Source organism: Sturnira hondurensis, unplaced genomic scaffold (genome assembly GCF_014824575.4).
Source record: "Sturnira hondurensis isolate 20B ecotype Veracruz unplaced genomic scaffold, ASM1482457v3 Scaffold0000867, whole genome shotgun sequence".
Lineage (NCBI taxonomy): Eukaryota > Metazoa > Chordata > Mammalia > Chiroptera > Phyllostomidae > Sturnira > Sturnira hondurensis.
This window is the reverse complement of record NW_028073498.1, coordinates 3308565-3332404: the sequence shown is the minus strand read 5'-3', so window position 1 is coordinate 3332404 and position 23840 is coordinate 3308565. Positions and strand designations below refer to the sequence as shown.

General features: G+C 42.6%; 1 protein-coding gene across 4 annotated transcripts in view; it reads right to left on the bottom strand.

The window, feature by feature from the left end:
• Positions 1-14479, bottom strand: part of TFDP2 (transcription factor Dp-2) — a 165840-nt gene extending 151361 nt beyond the window's left edge. For all 4 annotated transcript variants that reach the window (XM_037051428.1, XM_037051444.1, XM_037051451.1 and 1 more), the window contains exon 1: positions 14173-14479. The gene's annotated coding sequence lies outside the window, so the exon portion shown is untranslated. The remainder of the gene's footprint in view (positions 1-14172) is intronic.
• Positions 14480-23840: the final 9361 nt, after the last annotated feature.

Here is a 23840-nt window from a genome sequence, read left to right as displayed (position 1 = left end):
GAACCTCTTTATTTTCTTTACTTACCACGATCTCTCTCATCTTGGAATTTCTGTTACGGGGGAGAAGAGTTTGGTATACAGTGACCCCTCTCTAAAAAGTATTTTTTTAGTATTAGTTTCACATGCTTTAGATTAGTGTTTCAGTATCCTGAAATTTATTCTTTTATGTCAAGAGAGGAAATCCGACCATCTTGAACTCTTTATCCAGAGCGTAGCTTCAGTTTAGAAAACTACTAACTCAGAAGTGATCTTTCTCAAAGCTGTAGTACGTGAAAGTTCAGATCACCCCAAGAATACTATCAAATCTGATACAGAAACAATAAAATGATTTGACTTGGGAAGAGGGAATACTATTTTTCATTCTTTCAGAGAGAGCTCATTAATTAAAACATTTAGCTGCTTTTACATTGTAATTAACTAGTTTACTAATTAAGTTAACAAGCCTTTGCTCAAACTTGCCAAGGTCAGTGAAGAAGTTTTTACTACTACCAGACCGAAAAGCAGTAGTTATTCTGCTTTTCATTTATGATGGCATTTTTCACACAGATTTTCATTCATTCTGAAAATGGCTGCACAGGCAATGTATTCTCTTACCTTCAAATACTCATTTTGTTCCACTTAAAAATACATAATCACTATATTCAAAAGTTTTTCCCACTTGTAAATACTTTAGAACTAAAAATGTATCAATTAGTGCAGAATTATTTATCTGACAGGTTTTCCAAACTTTATTAACCTAGAAATCATTTTACCGGCTGCCATTTGTTAGCTGTATGTGGTCTCATCATCGTTCCCATCGCCTCTCTCACCCTCGCCCTCAGAGAGCACGGAACAGCCCCTCCCTTTTACAGAGTTCTAACCCACACCGCAACTTCAAAGATGCTATGAATGAAAACCTCAACAGATGGGTTTTTCAGTTAAGTTTTATTCATCTCATGCAACAAAGACATAGAATTTTTAATGAAAGTAACTTTTAAATAATTTTAATGTAATTTAAAGAAAATGTTACAGTGGAGTACATTGGTTTTTTAATTGTCCACTCTCATATGGAATGGCCTGTAAAAGGGAAGTTGGTGCTTAGAGTTCTGATGGAACATAAATAGCAGTGTTGAAATTCACATTATTTTTCCATATTTACAGGTTGGTTATTTTACAAGTTGATTTTACTTAAATAAAACTGAATTAGTCACTTTAATTCACTCTTCAACAACAACATATTTGTCGTAAAAGAAATCTGTCTAATAAACTTTATGCTTTGGAGTAATTTATTTAAAACAATATTTTTAGTTTTTCCAAACTACTTTCCCCTATGTTTTCCCTGCACTTAGAATTCTTTAAGTGCTGAGGCTGTGTCATGCGGATTTGTCAACGCCGACACAGTGCCTGTAACAGCGAGCCCTCCTGACCTGTCTGCTGACTCATACAGAGACCAGCGGGTGGGGAGTCGCCACCTCTCCTCGTCTACTATCGGGCTGATAGTTCATAACCTCCCTTAAGAACAAGGAAGGTAAAGGGGGCAGGAGGACTTGAATTTAAAAGGATGATAAACAGAAAACAGAAAAAGGGAGTTGGAAAGTATTCAAAATAAAAATCTAATTAGCTCTCCACAGATTATTCCAATGGGGAGGAAAGACATTAAGAGGTACATGCATTTTAAAAACAAAGATGACTGTAGCCCTGGCTGGTATGGCTCAGTGGATTGAACACTCAACTGCCAAGCAAAGGGTCACCAGTTCAATTCCAGTCAGGGCACATGCCTGGGTTCTGGGTAGGTCCCCAGTACGGGGCATGTAAAAGACAATCACACATTGATGTTTCGCTCCCTCTCTTTCTCCCTCCCTTCCCCTATGTCTGTAAATAAAAATCTTAAAAAAAAAAAAAAGAAATTATCATCCTGGCTGTTGTGGCTCAGTGGCACCAGTCTGTGAACCAAAATGTTGCTGGTTGGATTCCCAGTCAGGGCACATGCCTGGGCTGCAGGCCAGGTTCCCAGTGAGGGGCACTCGAGAGGCAACCGATCAATGTGTCTCGCAAACATCAATGTTTCTCTCTCTTTCTCTCTCCCTTCCCCTCTCTCTAAAAATAAATAAATAAAATCTTTAAAAAAAGAATTATCTTAAACAAAATGATAAAAACAAAGATGATTCTGGCTGCAATACTTAAGAACCAGAGACAGAAAAAGACTGGAAGAAGGACTGGAGGCCCAGACTGCTGCTAATGGTACAACAGTAGGAATGGAGAAAAAAGGATGTGAATTACCTCTTTGCTTCAAGAATCTCTACCAAGAGCCCTGGCTGATGTAGCTCAGTGGATTGAGCGCGCGCCTGCAAACCACATGATTGCAGTTCGATTCCCAGTCGGGGCACATGCCTGGGTTGCAGGCCAGTTCCCAGCAGGGGACTCACGAGAAGCAACCATACATTAATATATCTTTCTCTCCTTCCCTTCCCCTCTAAAGATAAACAAATAATATCTAAAAAAAAAAAGAATCTCTACCAAGAAAAGTTCTCTCCAGATTGGATGGGTGAAACAAACATTGGTACCCTACCCCAAAATGGACATTCGATAAATTTAATCAGTGAATTAATGGGCACCAATGCTCACTATGGATGAGAAAATTGAAGAAAATTCCTAATTCCTCTAAGAAAATCTTCAGCAAGTTACAGAGCTCTAGATGAAACTTCGATGCAGGTGCTGGCAATTGTTCAGAAATGATAGAGAATAAGAGAAGTTGCTAGAAGACTGAAACAGGAAAATATGGTACTGTTTTTCAAAAAAAGAGATAAGGGGATCCTCCTGACATAGGATCAGTAAAGTTAAATGCAACTCTAGACAAGATTCCAAATCATTACTGAGAAGTCTGTGAGCACAGAAAAAGTAACAACCAACATATGCTCCTAGAAACCAGTGCAGTTTCATGAAAGACAAGTAATGACAGATTAATGCACTTTTCCTGACAATTTTTGAATTGATAGGATTTTAAAATTGAACTATAGAAAACTGTCTGGGTTTTAGTAAGGCAACTGTTAAAGTTCCTTATATACTCCTTGTGAAAACTCAGAAATACTTGATGGATAATAATAAATTAGTTGTATTTCTAATTGGCTAAAAATGTGAACCAAAGAATGTTTTGTTTTTTAAAGATTTTATTTATTTATTTTTAGAGGGGAAGGGAAGGAGAGAGGAAGAGAAACATCAATGTACGGTTGCTTTTCATGCATCCCCTGCTGGGAACTGGCCTGCAACCGAGGCATGTGCCCTGACTAGGAATTGAACCGCAATACTCTGGTCCACAGGCCCGCACTCAATTCACTGAGCTACACCAGCCAGGGCCCCAAAGAATGTTTTTGATTATATTTTATTGATTATGCTATTACAATTGTCCCAATCTTGCCCCCTTTGTCCTCCTCCACCCAGCCCCACACATTCACTCAGGCAATCCCCGCACCACTGTCAATGTCCATGGGTCATGAATATATTATGTTCTTTGGTTACTTTATTTCCTATACTATTTCCCATGGACTATTTCCTATTTCCTATTTATTTCCCATCACTATTCTGCAACTATCAATTTGTACTTCTTATTCCCTTCACCTTTTTCACCTAATTCCCCACCCTCCTCCTGTCTGGCAACCATCAAAATGTTCTCTGTATCTATGATTTTGTTCTGCTTGTTTTCTTTTTTTTTTTAAGATTTTATTTTTATAGAGCGACAAAGAGAGGGAGGGAGAGAGAGAAACAGCAATGTGTGGTTGCCTCTCACACATGCCTCACTGAGGACCTGGCCCGAAACCCAGATAGGTGCCCTGACTGGGAATCAAACCAAGTGTCCCTTTGGTTCATGGGCCCACACTCAGTCCACTGAGCTACACCAGTCAGGGCTTCCCTAGGAAACTCTTTATCTGCCCTTCAACTCCAAATCACAGCTTTGCTGGGTAGAGTAATCTTGGTTGTAGATCCTTGCTTTTCATGACTTTGAATATTTCTTGCCAATCCCTTCTAGCCTGCAAAGTTTCTTTTGAGAAATCAGCTGACAGTCTTATGGGAATTCCCCTAGTAACTGCTTTTCTCTTGCTGCTTTTACTCTTTGTCTTTAACCTTTGGACTTTTAATTACAATACATCTTGGTGTAGGCCTCTTTGGGTTCACCTTGTTCGAGACCTTTTGTACTTCCTGGACTTGGAAGTTTTCTGCCATTTTTTCAAGTAGGTTTCCATTTCCTTGCTCTCTCTTTTCCTTCCAGGGCCCCCATGATGTGACTTTGGTATGGCTGAAGTTATCTCAGAGGCTCCTCACACTGTCCTCATTTTCTGGATATTTTTTTCTTTTTGCTGGTCTCATTGGTTGTTCTTTTGATTCCTTATAATCCAATCATTGATTTGAGTCTCAGCTTTATCCATTCTACAGTTGATTCCTTATAAATTGTTCCTTATTTTAACGATTGTATTCTTTGCTTCTGACTGGATCCTTTTTATGCTGTTGAGGTGATAGTTCCTTAAGCATCCTTTTTTCAAAAATATATTTTATTGCCAAACTCATTTTCACCAGGGGCTGCATCAGCCTCATGGTTGCCTTCAAAGGGCTGAATGTAATTTTAGGACTGAATAAATGTAACTACTCCTTAACTAGGGGCAAGAAGCCCAGCGAGGATCCTGGGCAGAAACAAGGTGCAGAGTCAGATAAAACAAGGTTGAGAGCCGGGTTAGGCCCTTGGGCCTTTTGTTTGCCACCTGTGTCCTATAGTATTCTTAACCTCCCTTTGTCTATTTTCCCCTTGTCTACCATTTATGCTACTTATTCCCTGTACCTTTTTTCCCCTCGTCCCCTCTCCCGCTGATAATCCTCCTTGTGATCTCCATTTCTGTGATTCTGTTCCTGTTCTAGCTTTCCTAATTTCTTTTTTTTTTTAGGTTTGGTTGTTAATAGTTGTGTTTGTTTTCATTTTGCTGTTCATACTTTTGATCTTCTTTTTCTCAGATAAGTCCCTTTAACATTTCATATGATAAGGGCTTGGAATGGAAGGGCTTCATATGATCTGCCCTTCCATTCTAAATGAAAACGTTGCTGGATGTAGGTCCTTGTCTTTCATGACTTGGAATACTTCTTTCCAGCCCCTTCTTGCCTGTAAGGTTTCTTTTGAGAAATCAGCTGATAGTCCAATGGGAACTCCTTTGTAGGTAATTGTCTCCTTTTCTCTTGCTGCTTTTAAGATTCTCTCCTCATTTTTAATCATGCATAATGTCATTATGATGTGCCTTGATGTGTTCCTCCTTGGGTCCAACTTCTTTGGGACTCTCTGGGCTTCCTGTACTTCCTGGAAATGTTTCCTTTGCCAGATTGGGGAAGTTCTCCATTATTTTTTCAAGTACGTTTTCAATTTCTTGCTCTTCCCCTTCTCCTTCTGGCAGTCCTATAATTTGGATGTTGGAACACTTAAAGTTATCCCAGAGATTCTTAAGCCTCTCCTCATTTTTTTGAATTCTGTTTCTTCATTTTGTTCTTGGTTGAATGTTGATTTCTCCTTTCAGATCCAAACCATTGATTTGAGCCTGGCTGGTGTAGCTCAGTGGATTGAGCATGGGTCTGCAAACCAAAGGATCGCAGTTCGATTCCCAGTCAGGGCACATGCCTGGGTTGCAGGCCAGTTCCCGGCAGGGGACCCACGAGAGGCAACCATACATTGATATTTCTCTCCCTCTCTCCTTCCCTTCCCCTCTGAAGATAAATAAATAAAATAAAAATTTAAAAAAACCCATTGATTTGAGTCTTAGTGTCCTTCCCATCACTGTTGGTTCCCTGTACATTTTCCTTTATTTCACTTAACATAGCCTTCATCTATTTATCTAATTTGTGACCAAATTCAACCAATTCTGTGAGCATCCTCCTCACCGGTATTTTGAACTGTGCATCTGATATGTTGGCTATCTCTCCATTGCTTAGTTATATTTTTTCTGGAGCTCTGGTCTGTTCTTTCATTTGGGCTTCTCTTTTTTTTTGGTCTTGGCATGCCTGTTACATAGTAAGGGGCAGAGCCTAGGTATTAGCAAGGGCAGGACAACCGGTCCCTGCATTGTGGAGCTATATGTGGAGAAGCAGTCAGAGAGGGGACAATGCCACTTGCTCTGCTCTCTGCTGGCTTTCAGTTGCTCCCATTGCTTCCCACAAGCAAATTGGGCCCTTCTGGTGCTGATTCCCGTGTGGGTGGTTTCTGTATGTTCTAGGACCCTGTGGGTCTCTCCAATAAACTCTCCTGTGAGGCTGGGAGTTTCTCCCACTACTGCCTCGACCCCCCACAGGTGTTTCCAGTCAGAGGCTTTGAGGCTTTATTTCCCTACGCTGGAGCCCTGGGCTGTGTGATGTGCTTCTCTCCTCAGTTGTTCCTCCGGCCTATGTACACTCAAATGAGGGACCGCCTGCTCTGCCAGGGACCGCCTTGTCTGGTCCTCTAGCCACCTCCTTGCCACGCGTCCTCTCTGCCCCACTGCCCGTCTCCACCCCTCCTCCCAGTCTGGATGAATGTTTCTTCTTTAACTCCTTGGTTGTCAAACTTCCATACAGCTCGATTTTCAGTCAGTTCTGGTTACTTTTGCTTTTGAATTTGTTTTGTTCCTCTTTTGGTTGTGTGAGGAGGCACAGTGTGTCTATCTACTCCTCCATCTTGGCTGGAAGTCTCTTTGAGCATCCTTATAAACAGTGTTTTGAACTCTGCATCAAGTAGCATGCTTGTCTTCGTTTTGTTTAGTTCTTTTTCTGGAGTCTTGTTCAGTTATTTCATCTGGGCTGTGTTTCTTTGTCTCCTCATTTTGGCAGCCTCCCTGTGTTTGTTTCTATGTGTCAGGGAGAGCTGCTATGCCTCCCAGGCTTGTTAGAGTGGCCTGATGTAGTAAGTGTCCTGTGGGGTCCAGTGGCACAGCCTCCCCTATCACCCAAGCTAGGTACTTGAGGTGTGCCCACTGTGTGAACTACGTCCACTCTCCTATTGTGTTTGTGCCTTGATTGCTTGTTGACCCATCCAAGGTCAGCCCCCAAATGTCTGATTCCGGCAAGAACACAGCATAAGCTACAAAGTGATCTGCAGATGCTGGGCTTGGAGGTGCCCAGGGGAGGTCATGCTGTACCAGGAGTGTCCAAATTTTTGGCATCTCTGGGCCACACATTAAATACACAAACACTAATGAAAATTGATGAGCAAAAATAAAAGATTTTAAGTAAATTTACAAGTTCATATTGGGTTGCATTCATAGTCATCCTGGGCCGAGGGTTGGACACTCCTGTGTGTAAACCAAGGCTGGCTGTTGCTAATGCCAGGCCTGGGATGACTTAGTGAGAGGTATAGGGCTCACTGAAGTCAGATCTGCTTGTTTGAGAGAATTTAGGAAAATCTGAAGCATGGGCCAAGACAGGTCATTCATTTGGGAAAGCAACTAGAAACAGCTTAGGTGAGCCTGAAAGTTGGGTGGGGCAAACAGTGTGAGCCCCGTTGATGGAGTCTCAAACATGGCACCCCACCTGTAGGCTCTGTGTCTCTGTGCAGGGAGGGCTCAAAAAGGGGACAGTGGCCTCTAGCAGCATTTCTGTCTGGGAGAGAGTGGCCCCCCAGCTCTGACCCTGATGCCAGACAATTCAGTTCCTCCACATATGCCTGGTGCCTTTCAAGCTGCTCCTCCTACGATGGAGTTCAGAGGGAGTGAGCCCAAGTTTTTCATGGGCCCTTTAAGAGAGGAACTGCTAGGGAATCCACTAGTTTCTGTCTTTCATAGACTCAGTCCTCACTGGATTTTACAGCCAGAAGTTACGGTGACTTCTCTTAGCCTGAAACTGTGGACTGGGGGAGCCTGGTATGCGGCTGGGACTCTTCCCTCCTGAGATAGCCCTCCCAATTTTTATCTACCACACATGGGTGTGGGACCAGCCCATTCCACATCCCTGCCACTCCTACCAGTCTCAATGTAGTTTCTTCTTTAATTTTGTAGTTGTAGGACTTCCATTCAGCTTGATTTCTGATGGGTCTGAATGATGGCTGTTCTATAGTTTAACTGCAATTCTGATGTGGGTGTATGAGGAGGTAAGCCATGTTTACCTACTTCACCACCTTTGAGTGCATTTGTTTTTAATTATAGATTTTATTTATTTGTTTTTAGAGAGATGGAAAGGAACGGAGGAAGAGGGGGAGAGAAATAGCAATGTGCAAAAGATACATCAATCAGTTGCCTCCTGCACACCCCCAGCTGGGAACCTGGCCCGCTACCCAGGCATGTGCCCTGACTAGGAATCGAACTGGCGACCTTTTGGTTCATGGACAGTATTGACGACACAACAGTCAGGGTGAGTTGTGTTTTGTTTTTGTTTTTTATCCACGTTAAAAGAGGTCATAGCTCTTATTCCTGCCTAGTTACCAGTTTAACAGATTTGCATGAAGACAATGTCAGCATTATCAAACTTATAGTTAAGTAAATCTATGGACAAATAAATAAGCCTATTTATTGAATGACCAATTCAGGACTTTGTTTTTAAGTTATGAACAAAAAAGTGTTTTTGCGGCAAGTTACCTCAGAAGGTGATCTGACCACAAATTCCAAAATGGGCAGGTCTGGGTAAGTAGTCACCTGCCAGGCATGTAGCTTTTTTAGTAAAAAGTTTATCTCTGACTTAAGCAAGCCCGGTCCCTTGCTTCTATGCATGGAGGTTAACACATTTTTGAAATGCCTGTTTTCAGATCCTTCAAAGAACCACCCTCAAGAAAGCACATAACCTTTTTAACTATCTTGTAATCTAATCCCCACCACACTTTCTCCCACCTTCATGTAATCTTCCCTTCCTTCCCTCCTCAGTTCCAAAACCAAAAAGACACTGTAAATGGCCATTTTGGGAAGTATTTTTCTATGTCTTGAGATCTTACTTCTAGACTTATCCTCTGTTTGGCTCAAATAAATTATTCTAAAAATTCTCTACAGATTTGGACAGTTTTACCACAACAAAGTCCACATGCCAGAACCAATCCAATAAGATAAAATTTAATACAGATACATGTAAAGCCCTACCAAAAAAATTCTATTAAAGAATTGGCAGAGCATGAGTTAAAAATTGGAAGAGGATGAACAAAACAACTCAAGAATTTTTGCAGATTACAAAATCGATAATAAAAGGTAACATACATAGCCTTTAAATGTCAGGGACCATTCTAAATGCTTTACATGTAAGTGTTCATTTATTCTTTTAACAACCACCTGAGATAGGTGTTATTAAAACCCCGTTTTACGTACGAGAAATCGGAGGCCCAAAATGGGTACATAATTTATTCAAGGTCACCCAGCTAATAAAATGTAGAGTCAGAATTTAAAAGCAAGCAGGATAGTCCCATAGTTCTTCTTAACCAGGACATTATTATGAATTAACAGTGTGATGTGGTTGCAAAGAAGTACTGATGTAAAAATATCCAAACATGTAGAGAATTTTTATGAGTTCACTTGAGCCAAACTAACAACACATGCTGCGGGAGAGGATCTCAAGTGATCCAGAGAACAACAATTTTGCAGCTTTTTTTATGCATTTGAAATTAAGGAGGGAATGTAAGGAAGACTACATGTTGGTGGGAGAAAGCAAGGCAGGGACAGGATTATAGGACAGTTAAGATTATATGCTCTCTTGAGGGCTAATATCCCCTCTAGGATTTTATTTCCGGCATTTCAAAGGTGTGTTGACCTACATGCACAACAATGGACAGGACTGGCATAAAATTTTCCACTGAAGAAGTTACAGGTCTGGGGCACGACCATCCACCATGACCTGCCCAGTTAGGAGTCAAAGGTCAGATCACTCTGTGAGGTTACCCTCCACAGACCCCCTTTTTTCATTCACACTAGAAAGTTTACTCCATCTTTTTTAAAAAAGATTTTAAAAATCCTCACCCAAGAATATGTTTGTTGATTTTATTTTTAGGATTTCATTTATTTTTAGAGAGAGAGAGAAACATCAATGTGTGAGATACACTGATTGGTTACCTCTTGCACACCCCCAGCTGGGGACCTGGCCCACATTCCCAGACATGTGCCCTGACTAGGAATCGAACTGGTGACCTTTCAGTTCACAGGCCAGCACTCGACCCATTGAACTACACCTGTCAAGGCTGTTTATTGATTTTAGAGAGAGAGGAAGGGGGAGAAAGAGAGAGAAACACTGATCATTTGCCTCCCACAGGCGCCCTAGCCAGGGATCAAAACCAGAACCTAGGTACATGTCCTGAAACTGCAACGGAACTATGTGCCCTGACCAGGGATCAAACGTGCAACCTTATGGGGTATGGAACGACGCTCCAAACAACTGAGCCACCAGGCTAGGGAGAGTCTGCTCTTAGTCTTAAAGTGCATGCTTTGAAATCTTCTCTACTGCTTAATACCTAACTTTGGGAACCACACTTAATCAAAACAACAAGATTATTGGAAGCTAAAGACTGAGAAGGTTATGTCTAGAGAAGAAAAGAATCAGTAGAATATAAGTATCTTCCAATATCTGAAAACACACATACAGAAGAGAGTACTAGAACAAGTGAAAATATAACTTGTAGTTCCGTAAAACAAATAATTTTATAAAGATTGGAACTGTCCAAAAAATCTTCACCTTAGAAAGTATGAGACTATTAATCTCTCCAAAAAATATGTAAAAACATATAATTTTGCATTAAATTTGCAAGGGTGCAAAGTCTACTGTTAAATCTACTCATGCTCCACCCCTAGAGTCATGTACCCCAGAGTAAAATGGAAAAGTAAAGGATAAAGAGACAAATATACTTAATAATCTTTAGCAACTCACTCGCAAGTTCACACACACCCACGTGAACGTGACTTTTGCTTCTTTCTCAGGAGAGCCCTGCGAGAAAGTGCATCCGAGGAGCAAAGGGAGCAGCGCTGTGCCCCAGGCTTACCCCTGATCCTGTCACCAGGACCCAGGTTCTGGCCCGTCTCTTTTCCTCTTTTACGAAAATAAAACTTGCTCCCAACTCTCAAAACTTGCTCCCAAAATAATATTGTAATAATAATCTTTAAAATTTAATGCTTAAAATTCTATGATCTAAAAATACTCTCAACTCTATGCTTTCTAGTTTCTTCTGAGATTCGTTATGATACATATTGCAGTAATAGTTTAAATACAACAAAGTCAAAAAAAGTCAGGTTTGCCAAGTGACAATATAAACTACGTGTAAATTCAAAATAGTAAAGCTTATTTTTCAACCTTTAAAAGAAATGTCTATGTTTAAAACTAAAAAATAAAATGCTAATGTACTATTCAATATCTAATATTTAATGCCCAAGTTAGAAATGTCCCTCCTCCACTTTTAAAACTTCATCTTAAATTCTCCCTTTTCACCCATTGTTCCTGGTTAACTGTTAAGACTGACAGACCAAGAAACAATGGGCTAGAAGTCAGAATACTTAGGTTCTAATTCACTACCTTTGAATTTAATTTTGGCTTAGTCCATCGCCTCGTCATATTCTAAAACCTTTCATATATCTAAAAGGGCTTTAAAATGGTGAGGTGCTATGTAAATATAAATAACTCATGTAATTATCAACAGCAAGTAAACAAAGCCAGTCTTTTCTATCAAGTTAAAAAAAAGTAAATGTATATTCACATTTCAATTCCTAATTATAAAAAGCAGTCTTTGACTCCTTAGAGCATATTTCAATGTGTAATTTTCATCCACAAATACTTTCCACATTAAGAATAAAAGTATCTGGTGCCCTGGCTGGTGTATGTGGCTCAGTGGACTGAGTGCCAGCCTGTGAACGAAAGGGTCACCGGTTGGATTCCCAGTCGGGGCACAGGCCCAGGATGCGGGCCAGGTCCCCAGTGGGGGGTGCACAAGAGACAACCACACATTGATGTTTCTCTCCCTCCTTCCTCCCTTCCCCGCTCTCTAAAAATAAATAACAAAAACTCTTTTTAAAAAAAGATTGCTTTTCATTTTTCAGCATTTATAAAAAAATAAACATATCTGTACAGTCAACCTCAAGTTATATTGAGAGCACATAGCTCAGATAATTAAGAATTTGGGCTACAAAGGAAAAACTGGAAGGTGCCAGTAAACTACACAGTTACACAAAAGGAAAGTTACATTACCACAAAGTGGTCATAAAGTATTATCATTGCCTGAAAAATCTGTTTCCTCTCTTAAACCACTAGAAATGAAGAGAATTAAAAAGTTAAGAGTTGAATAATCCTTGTGCCTTTATTAACAAACAAACACCACACTGCTGAAGCTGCAATCGTCCTGCCAGGACAGCACTGCAGACGTGTGCTTGCCCTTCCACTGGACTCAAGATCCAGGCACAAGATGTTCCAACAAATCACATGCACTGGGAGCCAGCGCACAAGCCTGAGGGGATCCAGGCTCTAGGCATTCGATTTTTCTCTTTGGTGCTACTGCAAAATGGACACTGCTACTGAAGATTTATTCTGGTCATAGGATAGTGATAAAGGTTTAGCTAAATTATAGGCTAACCAATGAAATGGAAAAGCAACATGCACTATCAGATCAACTACATTATTTTATTTTTTAATTATTTTTATTGATTATGCTATTACAGTTGTCCCAATCTTTCCCCCTTTGCTTCCCTCCACCCAGCATCCCCCACTCCCTCAGGCAATCCCCCCACCATTGTTCATGTGGATGGGACATGTGTATAAGTTCTTTGGCTACTCCATTTCCTGTACTGTACTTTACATCCCCATGGCTATCCTGTAACTGCCTATTTGTACCCATTCCCCCACAACCCCTCCCATTTGGTAATCTTCAAAAAGTTCTCCGTATCCATGATTCCATCTGTTCTTCTTGTTTGCTTGATACACATGTATTCATATTGTTGATAGACATGTATTTATCGCCATTTTACTGTTCATATTTTTATCTTTTTTCCCTTAAATAAGTCCCTTTAACATTCATATAAAAATGGTATGGTGATCATAAACTACTTTCGGCTGAATTATTTTATATTTAATTTTGAACAAACAGTTCATGATTACACCATGTAGAGAACAGATGAGTAACTTCAATCATATTTATCAAGTGAAGAGGATTTCAAGCCATTGAAACTCCCAGCCTCACAGGAGAGTTTACTGGAGAGAAGAGAGAAGTGGTCCAGGAAATATTAATTTGAATTGTAGAAGTCGAATGAAAAAAACCCCCACTATAGTTTGGGGGAGAAGGGGAAAGGAAGAGAATTAGCTACTGACTTACTAAAAAGAGAGCAAATAAGTGGGATAGGGAGTCTGAGCCCTGAGATAGAATGAGGAAGAGAAAAGTATTCAAATGCTTAACGAGAGCTTCAAGTAAATATGGAAAGGGATGAGCCTGTTAATTGTTTCAAGAGAAATGAGAAACAACACAAGGAACTTTCCTTAACCAGCATTCATGGTAGTCAAGGATAAAAATGCCGAACTGTTGCAAGGCAGTTAGTATACTGTCAGCTTTGCTCCACATGCGTTCCTCAGATTTGTCCATTACTCCTCACAACAGTCCAAATGGGCAGACATCACCATTTTACAGATGCAGAAACTGAGACCACACACAATGCAAGGTAACACAGGCTGGCTGAGTGCTCATTCACTTAGCTAAACTGTCTCTGTGAGAGCTTACGAAAACCTTTGTATTTTCTATGGAGAGGGGCTATGGCTCTTTGGAATTTCTCACAGGAGTCTAGGCCCAAAAAAGTGAACCTAGAGTTAGAGCAAAGTTAGAGCAAACCTTCCTTTATGGAGGTTATGAGGTTCTTCCAAGAGCACAAAGCTTTGAAACTCTGAAAACACCTAGTGGAGAGAGATGGAGACGTGTGGATCTTGAAAGGAGGAAAAGACAGAAATCGAGACTGAGAAGCCATCCTTCCCCCATAAAGAGACAGGGAGAGTAGAAAGCAGCCTTTCCTCTCCTGCACGAGGTTGACTCAGGGACGTTGCCTCCCCCTAGTATACAATGGGGTGGGGAGGCTTTCCTCCAGGCAATCAAGGGTTACTCGGCCAGGTCTGGAATGATGCGTGGTTATAAACAGGTATGACTCGGGGTGACAAGGGGGCCGGCGAGGCGCAGGGAGGGAAACCAGCCCAGGAGCAAGCCGACCGGTTCTAAAGGCCCTCGTGCCGAGGGCCCGCGCCCTCCCCTCCCCCCGCCCCAGACCTTACCCCTACAAGGCTGCAGACCAGGGCTGTTCTTCCGAGCCTGGGGCACCCGTGCTTGGCGGCGGCCCGGTCCCAGCGGACTCACTCGCGGGGCAGGGGTCGGAGATCCGCGGCCTGTCCAGTCAAGGCCCTGGAGTTTGAGGCCTCAGAACGCCGACTGTGTGTGCGCCCTCAAGAATGTCCAAAGAGGAAGGGTCAGTGCACGCCCTGCGTGCCGAACTCCTGCAGCCGCCCCAGGCGAAATCGCAAGCGGCTTCGTCCGCCCTCACCCGGCCCAGCCACTGTCCCGCTTCCAGGGCGCGAGCTTTGGCGGTGGTGCAGCAGAGTGAACACCGATTGGCCTGCGGATGAATAACGTCAGGCGGTTCCCCCGGTGGATTGGCCAGGTCGGCGGTGCGTGCAAGGAGTAAACAAACCCCGCCCCCAGGCTTCCCAAAGAGAGGAGGGGGCTGCGAAGTGAAGGGGCGGGGCCACGAGGTGATATTCTGCTGCTGCCCGGGTCTTTGCTGCGGCGATTCCGCAGGAGTCCCCGGCAATGCCCCTGCCGCCTGGCTTCCCAGCAGCCTGCAAGGCGGGGTGCAGGCCCGAGGCCTAAAATGTATAGACCAGCCCTTCTCATTCTCCCTTCCCCCAGGCTTGACTTTTTCTTCGGCCCCCATCCCTAAGGCCCGAAACAAGAAAACCCCGTCTCTTTAGAAAGAGGGTAACTGGGCGGTTACATCTTGGTCCCTAAGCCTTTGATGTATCTCCCCCTGGGAGCAGCTAGAAGCAGAACGGAAACAAGTGGCTGTGAGACTACGTGTGGGGCATCCTGTGATTATTCAGACAATGGATTAGAGCTCAATGGGGATGTGGGTTCTGGAACAGGCAAGTGAGATCCAAACCAGGCCAAGTTACCATGTCACGAGGAAGCTGAACAGAAAATCGCGACATGTAACCCCCAATAGCTGTCCCTTAGTTCAATATTAAAATATGTGTCTACTAATTCTGTGCCTCTGTGAAAAATCTTGTGTGAGCTTACATTCTAGTGGAGTGGAAAAAACACTATGCGAGAGAAATACGCAAAATAGAAACTATGATACATCCTGATAGGAAAAAATATAAGCAGAGAAGGTGTTTGAGGGATGGCTTGTGTTAAATAGGGGCTCAGAGAAGGTGCAGAAAAGGTGCCATTTAAGTAAATACCTAAAGGGGGTGAGGAAGTCTTAGAAAGCACCTTTGGACCTTTCTCTGGGATGGGGTGGAGAGACAGTTTCTGCATCATTGTATGTAAATAGTTCCTAGGGGTTCAAGAATGCCAAGTGCAGCACTCCCCCACTGATTATATTTTTTAAATATATTTTATTGGTTATGCCATTACAGTTGTCCCATTGCCCCCTTCACTCCCCTCCACCCTGCACCCCTTCCCACCCACATTCCCTCCATTAGTTCATGTACATGTGTCATAAGTTCTTTAGCTTCTACATTTCCCATACAATTCTTCCCCTACCCCAGTCTGTTTTCTACCTACCGTCAATGCTACTTATTCTCTGTACCTTCTCCCCACTTCTCCTCCTCCCACTCCCCTGTTGCTAACCCTCCATGTGATCTTCATTTCTATGGTTCCGCTCCCGATCTAGCTGTCCTCTTAGTTTGCTTGTGTTTTAGGTGTGGTTGTTAATAACTGAGTTTGCTGTTCTTTCACTGTTCATTATTTTTTGTCTTCTTTTTCTTAGGTAAGTCCCTTTAACATTTCATATAATAAGGGTTTGGTGATGATGAACTCCTTGAATTTGATCTTATCTGAGAAGCACTTTATCTGTCCTTCCATTCTAAATGAAAGCTTTGCTGGATAAAGCAATCTTGGCTGTAGGTCTTTGGATTTCATGACTTGGAATACTTCTTTCCAGCTCCTTCTTGCCTGTAAGGTCTCTTTTGAGAAATCCGCTGACAGTCTGATGGGTACTCCTTTGTAGGTGACTGTCCCCTTATCTCTTGCTGCTTCTAGAATTCTCTCCTTCATTGTCATCTTGGCTAATGTAATTATGAGGTGCCTTGGTATGTTCCTCCTTGGGTCCACCTTCTTTGGGACTCTCTGAGCTTCCTGGATTTCCTGGAAGTCTATTTCCTTTGCCAGACTGGGGAAGTTCTCCTTTATTATTTGTTCAAATAAGTTTTCCACTCATGGCTGTTCTTCTTCTCCTTCTGGTACCCCTATAATCCGGATGTTGGAACGTTTAAAGATGTCCTGAAGGTTCCTAAGCCTCTCCTCATTTTTTTGAATTCCTGTTTCTTCCTTCTTTTCTGTTTGGTCATTTTTTTCTTCCTTCTGGTCCACTCCCTTGATTTGAGACCCAGTTTCCTTTCCATCACTATTAGTTTCATGTGCATTTCCCTTCATTTCAATCAGTTTAGCCTCCATATGTTCCTCTAATTTGTGGCTAAAATCAACCAATTCTGTGAGCATCTTGATCACCAGTATTTTGAACTGTGCATCTGAAAGGCTGGCTATTTCTTGGTGACTTAGAATTATAGGCTCTGGGGCTTTGAGCTGTTCTTGGGTCATAATGTTTGGTCTGTTCATACCTGTTATGCTTCAGGGGTGGAGCCTTAGGTGTTCGTCAGGGCTGGGCGACCCAGTCGCTGGATTGTGATGCTGTATGTGGGGGCGGGGTCAGAGAGGGAAAAAAATGGTGCTTTGCTCCGCTTCGCTCTCTCTCAGATTTGTCTCCTCTGCAGCTTCTCACAAGCAAATTGGCCTCTCTGGCGCCAGTTCCCGGGTGTGTGGACCTGCATGTACTCTCTAGGACCCTATGGTTCTCTCCAACGAACGCTCTGTGAGCCTGGGAACCTCTCTGGGCCCCTCGACCCCAAGAAAGTCTTTCCAGTTGGTGCTTTCAGGCTCTAATTCCCGTTGCTGGGGCCCTGGCCTGAGCGGTCTGTCTCACTGTTCCCTCCTTTGCTTGGTTTATCTGCGTGCGAATGTTTGACAGCAGTCAGCCAGCAGCCCTGAGCTCTCACTGGATCCGCCTGTCGCCACCCCACTCTTGGGATCCACCAACCCCCTCTGCCTCCGCTCCTGGGTCTGTCGGAGGGAATAGTCTTCCCAGCCTGACCCCGCTCCGCTGCTGCCTCCACCCCTCTTCCCGGTCTGGCTAGGTGGTTCGTTGTTGTCAGACTTCTGTACAGTTAAATTTTCACTGTTTTGGCTGTGTTTTTGTTTCTAAAACTTTGTTGTCTTTAAATTTAGTTGTGTGGGGGGGGCACAGTGTTTCCACCTATGCCTCCATCTTGGCCGGAAGTCTCCCCCACTGATTCTAAAATGATTGATTACATAGTCTAGTTACAGATCAATAGGATTTCTTTAGTTTCCACAGAAATGTTGTTAAGGTTTTATGGTAACAAATACTTTTCATGCACTCTAGGGACAAAGATACACAAGTGAGCAAGACAGACAAAATCTCCACCCTCAAGGAACTCAATCTGGCAAGGGAGATGGATTGTAAACCACCTCAGTACAAGTGTGAGCAACTATAATAGGAGTAGACACAGCACTTGAGCCAATAGGGGTGGGGGGTGAGGAGTGTTATTAAGGAGCTATAACTTTCTCAGAATCTCTTTGTCTATAAAGAAAATTCAGTACTAAATTTTAGAGTAAGACTATGGCTATCAGGGATTCTCTGACCTCTCGTAAGTTTCTAAGGTAAAAGTCTAAATATAGTATTCAATCGAACCATATGAAATTGCTAATACTTGGCAATTTTCATTCGACTCAGCTTAGTCTCTTGTAGAGTTAACATGAGGATTTTACTGTGTAATGCATATAATAAGTGTTCAATAAATAAAGGCAATTATTATGATACTTTCAAAATTTCTTTTGAAAAAAATGACTTAAAAGCCAATGTTTTATAACACCTTCCAACAATATGCACAAAGTAAAATGGGCAGTGAAAGTTCCAAATTTTTATTTTGGTCTAGCTGTATTTGATGTAGATGTTTTCCAGTTTGATCTAGCTGTGAATTTCCATGACCTAATCAGAGCATGCTGTAAAAGACACTAAATGTTAGTTTCACAGCAGGCCAAGAATTTTAGAATAAGAAACAGCTTGGTTTTGAAGTCAAAAACTGAAACTACTCCAGAACAGAATAAATTGTCAAGTTCCTTCAGGGAGGAAAATTTATGTAAATCAATTTTTCATTCCCACTCACAGTTCCAATTTAGCAATTTGCACAATAGTCAGCTTTCTCTCTTCCTTCTTATTTCCCCATTAAGGGATCTTATTTCCTTTGAATAGAAAAAAAAAGCTCCCACCATCTCCAGTGCCAGAGAGTAGATGTTTGAAACATGACAGCACACTTACTGATTCAGCAAACACGTACTGTATGCCAGGAACAGTGCAAGGCATTGGAAATACAAACATAAACGTCCAAGGAACTCTGTTCTTGGGTGGTGTTCTTTGTGCTTGGAGCAATCTGCCAGTTCACCCACAGCTCACCAACATGTGCTTTCACAGAAGCTTAAACAACACTTTCTCCAGAAAAGCATCCTCTGACTCTCCATCGCCAGCTCTTTCCCATTAAATCTTGTTTGCCTTTCTAACATTCATCCAGCTTGTAGTTCCTCATTTGGTATTTGTATCCTGTGAGACTGCAAGCTCCTTGAGATCCGGAGCCAGGCCATCCTGTTCACTATCCTCAGTGCTTACAAGAAGTTCCATAAGTTTTTACTGAATGGACGAGAGAGTGCCACAGCCCAGCACAGCTGGAGAGAGGATAGAGGCATAAAGAAAGTCTCTACTTGTAAATGCGAGGGCCTACAAAGAGAGGGCCATGAAGAAGCAGATGTGTTGTAGTTAAACCCGAGGGATTTCCCCGTGCCGCACCTCTCCTGGGCCCGCATGCTGCTCTCTGTAGGTGAAGCTGTTGGATTCCCGCACCTGTCAGACTTTAATATGCACCGCAGTCCAGACTCCTTTCCAACAAGCTCCCACCTGGTGCTGGTGCTGCTTCTCCAGTTTGAGTAACAAGGTCCTTACTAGCACCTTTATTTAACGGCACACTTTGAATTTTTTTTTCACTTTTTAAATTAAATTTGTTCGGGTGACGTTGATTAATAAAACTATATAGGTTTCAAGTGTAAAATTCTATAACACATCACTGGTGTGTCGCATTGTGCGTTTACCACCCAAAGTCAAAGCTTTTTCCATCACCATTTGTTCAGCCTCCTATACCCTTCACTACCCGCCCCTTCCCTCTGCTGAGCACCACGCTGCCGTCCGTGGCTGTGAGTTTCTGTCTGTGTGTTTGTTTCATTTGTTCATTTGTTGCTTTTAGTTTTATACGTCATTTATGAAGGATATCATATGCTGAGTGGCATCTTTTTATCATACAAACAAAACAATCTGTAGTTATCTAAAGTTATATATGTGACTTAAAAAAGAACCCTCCAGTTTTCACACCTAATTCATCCAGTGACTGAAGAAAGAAATAATACTTAAAAAGAAAACTCTGTGTAATCAAGGCCTGGTCTTCCAGAGACAGTCCTGCTGCGTGCAGTTGCGTCACATCAGTGGGGCAAAGAAGAACCAAAGCCCGGGAACTTCCCGGGCCAGGGACCCTCCTTTTCCTCAGTGCATCTCTGGAATGACTTGGCTGGGCCGTGAAAGGGGTTAAAGGGGTTACAGGTGACTTTATTAAAGTCACCCTTAATAAAAGCAACCCCTTATTTATTTATTTATTATCTTTAGAAGGGAAGGGAAGGAGAGAAGGAGAGAAACATCAATGTATGGTTGCCTCTCATGCATCCCCTGCTGGGAACTGGCCCGCAACCCAGGCATGTGCCCTGACTGGGAATCGAACCACGATCCTTTCATTCCCAAGGCCCGCGCTCAATCCACTGAGCTACACCAGCCAGGGGAAAAGCAACCTCTTCTTAAAGTCAAATCTAAAACCCTTTCTATGATAAAATATTTTATTTATCCTAAGAATATAAAGTAAATGTATATGGAATGAGTAATGGATAAACATTCAAGTACCAGCTTAAGAAACAGAATACTAAGGCCGCTGGAGCCCTGCGTGTTCTTCGCAGTGTGCTCCTCTGCCTTCCCTCCCCAACTGGCCATGTCCTCAGTTACAATTTCCTCGGATTTCTTTATAACTTTAACACATATGTATGTAACTTCAAAGCAATATATTGCTTCATTTTGCATGTTTTTGTACTACATATATTTGGGTTCAAACTTTATTATTCACCTGCAAATTATTTTCTTATCTTATTTTTTTCATTGCCTTTTTTTCTTTTTAGAGAAAGAGAAGGAGGGAGAGGGGGGTTAGAAAGAGGGAGAAAGAAAGGGAGAGAAACATCAATGTAAGAGAGAAATATTGACTGGTTTGCCTATCATAGGTACCCCAAATGGGGACCAAACCTGCAACTTAGGCATGTGCTCTGACTGGGAATCAAACCGCCAATCTTTAAGTTTTCAGGATGATGTCCAACCAACTGAGCCACGCTGGCCAGGGCTGCAAATTATTTTTTTTGCTCAACATTTTGTTTGAGAGAATCATCTGTCTTGATAAATATAGTTCATTTATTGTCACTGATGTAAAAAATAACAAAATCCCCACAGTCCATTCTCTTATTGGTAAACATTTGGGGTTTTGTTTGTTTGTTTGTTTCTAGTCCACTGTTAGGAATATTCTTGTATACCTCTCCTTTGTACATGTAAAAGTTTCCATAGAATCTTAGTCACGTATGGTGGTGGGAATCAAAATATCCAACAGCCAGTAATTACACAATCTTTGCTTGTTCTCCTTCCCCGCTGCCACTGAGACAACTTCTTATGTGCAGGTAGTTCACCTGGGAAAGTGATTTGAACAAACAAGAGTAGGTGCTAGACAGAGCGAAGCATGCAGGAGGAAAAGCTAAACCAAGGATGTTGCTGAAATGATCACTGCTAGAGACCCCTGAGGCTTCCTGGTGCAGGAGGCGCCCCAAGGAGCTGTGAAGAGCCCACCTCAGCATGGCCGCTCAAGCAGTAGAAGAGGCTGCATTTAAACACTGGTTCCCATTCCCATTGTTTAAAAGTCACACCGCAGGGTATCAGCTCTCTAGCACTTCCAGGTCTGAACAAGGGTGCAAATGACAGAGTGGGTTCCAATGAGTATTCCAAGTGGGAGGCAGAGAAATGCCAGCACAGAAAACAGGAGCCATTGAAAGGGAAGATGCTGTCAGGTGACACCTGAGCTTCTGATTACTGCAAGGACTGGAATAAAGAGGTGGGCCAAGGGGATGTAAAATGGAGCGAGAGGTGACCAACACTGATATAAATAATTAAATAATAAATGGAGGATAAGAGATAGCTTTTCCTTGCAGTAGAATTACAGGGAATAAATGTGAAGAAAGAATAGAAATAAAAAATTGCCATCATTAGGCAAATAGTACAGGAATGATTGCTGTAGGCAAGAAGCATCCATGGATGGGAAAACTAGTGAGTAAAAGTGTGATGGAAAACAAGATATTTAAATGGCCTAAAAACGTGTCCTCATTATTAACCAGAAAGTAGAAAATAATAACCTTAAGGTGGACTAACCAGCAGACACCACCTGAATCAAGGGCTCGAAGTTAACACCATCAATGCGAAGTCATACATACTGCTGCGTCTCTCCAACAGGCACAGGGAAGACCACAACATCACCCAAATTCAGAACCTCGACCTAATCACACGAAAATGTCAGGCCAACCCATGTTGAGGGACATTCTAGAAAAGAACTGCCAGTATCCCTGTAAAACGCCAGAGCCGTAAAAGAAAGACTGAGGAACTGCCGCGGATCGGAGAAGACTAAGGAGATGTGAAAATTAAAAGCAATTTGGGATTCTGATTTACTCCCAGACCTGAAAAAGGCCACTAGTTGGAAAACTAACAAAGTTTATATGAGGTCTATAGATTAGTTAACGCCATTGTATAACTGTGGATTTCCTGGCTTCGGTAATTATGTTGCAGTGGTGTAAGAGATCAGTCAGAAGAAGCTGGATGAAGGGGAATTTCTGAGTGCTACTTTGATAATTTTTCTGTAAGTCTAAATTTATTTCAAAATAAAAATTAAAAACACTAACTGTTGTGGACCACTCTGCCTAGTTTCAAGAATTGTAACTCTACCCCCTGTGGCTAAGGATGGGTCAGTGACCTTTGGAATGCAAGCTGCAAGAGACAAAGCTTGTCTCTGGTAAGCAAATGCTGCCTCAGTTTCCTCCCTGCCTCCAAAGCACAGTCGGAAGTCATTGACAGGTAAGACCCCTCAGAGGAGGGGCAACCTAGGCCAGACACGATCACTTGGGAGGCCATCATGGAAGGACTCGGGGGGCTGCAACAAAGAGCAATGGACTCTCGCCCTCCAGCTTTGACATAGCCCGAGTCCCCATGTCCTCTGGGAGAAGCGCTTCCTGGCTCTAATCCCCTTAAGCCTGAATACCTGTTGGGGAGGGGTGCAGCTCCTTGCCTGTTAGAGCCTGTCCTAGGGAAAAATCTGGCATCACAAAGACTTCCTGAAAAACCTGTGAAATCTGCTCTGCTAAGAGTGCTTTCATTCCTATGTTAAGAGCTCGAGCAGGAAACCCTAAAACTCTCTTCCTGACAGGCTGTGATTCAGACTAAGCCTTCAGATTTCTTTGAAATGTTATCTACTGTTTGATCCTTGTATTCCTGTGTATTATAACTCAATAAAAGCCCTTGGAGGAAGGGGCTCAATGCCTTTTTCCCCTAAGAAATTGGCCACTGCTCAAGGCCTTTTTCCTCTGGGAAACTGGCCACATCTCCTCCCCAAGCAGATCATATCATGTCTCAGTCATGTTTACTTTCATCCGTGGGACACAGGGGGACTTGTGAGGAAAGTCGCCCCCACAACTAACTACAAGGGAATCTTATTAAAACACAGATTCTGTCCTAGCTGGTATGGCTTAGTGGATTGAGCATTGGCCTGTGAACCAAAAGGCTGCCGGTTTGATTCCCAGTCAGGGCACCTGCCTGGTTTGTGGGCCAGGCCCCCAAATGGGCTCGTGCGAGAGGCAACTGATCAATGTCTCTCTCACACACTGATGTTTCTTCCCCTCTCTTTCTGTCTTTCTTCCCCACTCTAAAAATAAATAAATAAAATTAACCCCCCCGCCCCCCGCCCCCCCACAGATTCTGATAAGGAAGCTCTGGAATGAGGCCTGAAATACTGCTTTTTTGAAACGTACTCTGACGGCAATGAGGCTACTGGTCCCAACAACATATTTGAGTAGCAAGACTCTTTCTCCTCTTGTTGTAGTGAGGGGAAATTGACATGTAATAAAGTAAGCAGACTTAAAGTGAAAAAAATGGATGAGTTTTGACATGAAATCATCACCACAATCAAGATAATGAATTTATTGAGAGACAACCCTACATGGCTCTCTCATTTCTGTTTGTCTTGCAAGTAGAGGCTCTGAGGCCTTTCTTATAAAATAGAGATAGTGTCTACCTCCAGAGTAGAAGGCAGTTTTGTTTACCATCCAACATAATGAAAACAATGTCCTCTGTAGCAAACACTGGGCAGGTTAACTTGCAGTCCACTACAAAAGACTCAGGTTTCCTAAGCTTGAGATTTCTTAGCTGTACCGCAGACCCACTGTGTGCACAGCATCAACCTGGAGGGGTCCGGGTAGGAGTTGAGAG